At 24.9% G+C, this 3468-nt stretch overlaps 1 protein-coding gene across 1 annotated transcript in view; it reads right to left on the bottom strand.

The window, feature by feature from the left end:
- Positions 1-3468, bottom strand: part of LOC107618222 (protein NRT1/ PTR FAMILY 5.2) — a gene marked incomplete in the record, with an annotated part of 8342 nt that overhangs the window by 2879 nt on the left and 1995 nt on the right.

Genomic DNA, 3468 nt, shown 5'->3' with positions numbered 1-3468 from the left:
TTGAAACATGAACAATATTAAGGTTCATGTTCATCTTATTTTATGTTAAAATTTAATTTTTATTTAAAAATAATAGTAATAAAATGGATTGAACCCGTCTTAAAATCCAGAGCGATTCAACAATTTGCAAAATTTATGGTGGAAAAGCCAATCCAGACACTAAAACTTGAGGAAGGATGTTGCAACTTGCAACCTCGTAAAGCACAGGAGCTACCATCTCATGAATTCTATATATTAATTTAAATTAAATGCAAGTTGTTATTAATAATTTAATATAACTACTAGTTTAGTAAAACTTAGCATACCATAACATTGCACAATCTTCTCAAATAAATAAAGCACTAACAGACAGAGTGACAGTGAGATATACTACTACTGGAACTTCCATTACAATATTATATATATTATGTAATTGAAATAATAATGCATGAAGGGATTGGCTTACCGTGGTAGATAAGTTACTTAACACTTTAATTTTCTACCTAATAATGTGGGTTCATAAAGCAGTTTATTTTTCCTAACCTTTTTTCTTTCATATACAACTTGTTATTTGTCTCTATAGTGTGCTTCAAGTGATCACTACAGCCCCACAAACCCACCATCATCACTCGTGCTAGAACTTGAACGAGCTCTATATATATATATATATGGGGAGTTCTTTGGTGACCAAGATAATGGTGTCTAAAAATGGCCAAAGATTGACCCACAAATTGAAAGTTGACATGTGGAATATATATATATAAGGAAAAAAAGGATAAAAAAAAGATGTGAAGTTAATAAAAATTAGATTTTTTATTTAAATAAATATTTTATTTATTGAAATAAACAATTATAAAAATTATTATAAAAATATGTCTCTCAATTTTATCTCGTTTATTTACATGATAAACGATATAATTATGAATATTTTATTTACACGGTAAACTAGATACATGGAATTTGAAAAAATACACATATCTCGTTTACAGTATAAACAAGATAAATTCATAATTATCTCGTTTATAATGTAAACGAGATGTGTGTATTTGTAAATATAAAAATATAAATTTTAAAAATAATAAAAAATATTAATAATTTAAATTAGACCAAACTCTTAAAAATAAAACGTTTCAAATAATAGGGAAAATAGGCGGTTTCAAATAATAGAGAAGATTAACAATTTCAAAATATATTAAATTATTTGAAACGTTTTTTTTTTTTACCAAAGATAGGAGACTCGAACCTGCAACCTTTTAATTGTACAAATTATTTGAAACGTTTCATTTTAAGAGTTTGGTCTAATTTAAATTATTAATATTTTTTATTATTTTCAAAAATTATATTTTTATATTTACAAATACACATATCTTGTTTACACGGTAAATGGATCATTTTAAATATATCTTATTTACACGGTAATCAAAATGCTGTATTTTTTTAAATCTCATATATATCGTTTATAGTATAAACAAAATATATTCATAATTATATCGTTTACAGTGTAAATAAACAAGATAAGATTGGGAGACGTATTTTTATAATAATTTTTATAATTATTTATTCCAATAAATAAAAAGTATTACCAAAATATAAAAAAAAAGTGTGACTTTAATATTAACAATACTTATATAATCATCTTAGTTATAATAACATAATCATACTAAAATTCACCTCTATATATCATCGAAAATGACTGCATATATGTTGTTACAAAAGCGAGACACTAAGAAAAACAACAACGCGATCATGAAAAGAGAGGTCCACTAGCTAGCAAAGCAAATCATGGGTGTGAAAAGAATGCCACATATTATGTTAATTTTGTACCAAACCAATTATTGACCGTGACATTTTCCTACTACATGCATTTCTTTTAGTTATCACCACTGTCACGGGTCAAATTGCGACGCTTTTGCACTATTTATTTATGTCCCAATCAACAAGTAGTCCTGTTAAAATTTTGCTATACTTCTGGCAAGTTTTCTGGAAAAAAAAAATTAGAATATAATTTTAATATACTAATTCTAAACTAATTTTATACGTATATTCAATTATATAATAATATATTAGTAACAAATAACTTTTTTTATATTAATTAATCACATAAATAATCATTCAAAATAATAGATATAATTGTATAACTGTGTAAAACGTTTTAACACTATTAATACATCAAAATTAAACTCAAAATTATTAAAAATAAATATTATCTACGTAAAAGTCTATATAATATCATTGTATTTTTTTATTTATTAGATTTAAAAAAATACTTAAAATTGGATATAGACATTTCTTTTTTTGCCTAAATATATATTTACCCGAACTGTATTGTTTTAGTGACATCTATTTTATTAAAATTTTTTAATAAGCTTCACAACATTAAGGAGAGTGATTTTGTCGCTCTTTAATTAATAACATCGTTTTTCATTTTATATTATTCTCAAATTATGTTTAGTAAAATGCTTTATGAAAAATAAAATAATGTAAAATGAAAACTAATTTTAAAAATCACCTTGGCATCAATACCAATACTATATTATTATTGTACATATTCATGAAGATATACACCATATGATAACAGCTTTCATTGGTCATCTAATGGCAATAAGTCAAGGTTGGGTTTGTGTGAATGCATGGTTGAGCTTGAAGATTCTTTTGTTTATCTTTTTGTAGCTAACTAATAAAAAATGGATGAATTAGTGTATTATTGGTCCCTTGACAGCTACAGCCCCCCCTTAATAACTCCCTTCCGCCAATATTTTGGTCAAAGTCTTCTTTTCACAAAGCTCAACATGTTACCCTATTTAGTTTGGTTGGTTGCTTGATTGTTTGATGACAGATTTCTAAGATCATATTAAATTAAATCTTTTTTAATTAACTAATCTAGTTAGTATCTAATTAGTGATATATTTCTAAGATCTTATTAGTTTTTCTTTAAAAAAAAAAGATAATTTTGGACGATTAGTTTGTCAACTTAATAAAAAAAAGTAGTTAACTTTTAATTTATTGTAAATATTTGAAATTATGCATAAAATATCTTAGGCACTATAAATTAAAGTCTTTATAATATTAATGATATATCACAAGTAATTTAATTTCGACAATAGAGATTTCATTTGGTAATTAGGGGAAAAAATGTCTTTGCATTGTATCTATATTTGAGAGAAAAATTGTTTCTAGAAAGCCATACTATATTATTCTAAACTTAAATGCATTATTATGGATAAAGCACAACGACTTTTTGAGCATTATAATTAAGGGTAAATGGGTAATTAGCACTACATACTGTCAAAATATGCACACAATCAAGTAGTAAACAAATCAATTAATTTCTTGGGGCATTATGGATTCATTCAACTTGTTTGACTATGAGGAGTCAAAAAATAAAAAAGCTAAGATAATCATATGTGGAGTAGTGATAGGGAGTAGAATATTCTAACATACAACAAGAAATATAAAGAAATTTCATGAAAGGAAGTTAAAACAATAAGA

The sequence above is a fragment of the Arachis ipaensis genome, chromosome B09, assembly GCF_000816755.2.
Source record: "Arachis ipaensis cultivar K30076 chromosome B09, Araip1.1, whole genome shotgun sequence".
NCBI classification, from domain to species: domain Eukaryota; kingdom Viridiplantae; phylum Streptophyta; class Magnoliopsida; order Fabales; family Fabaceae; genus Arachis; species Arachis ipaensis.
This window is presented reverse-complemented; position numbering and strand designations above follow the sequence as displayed.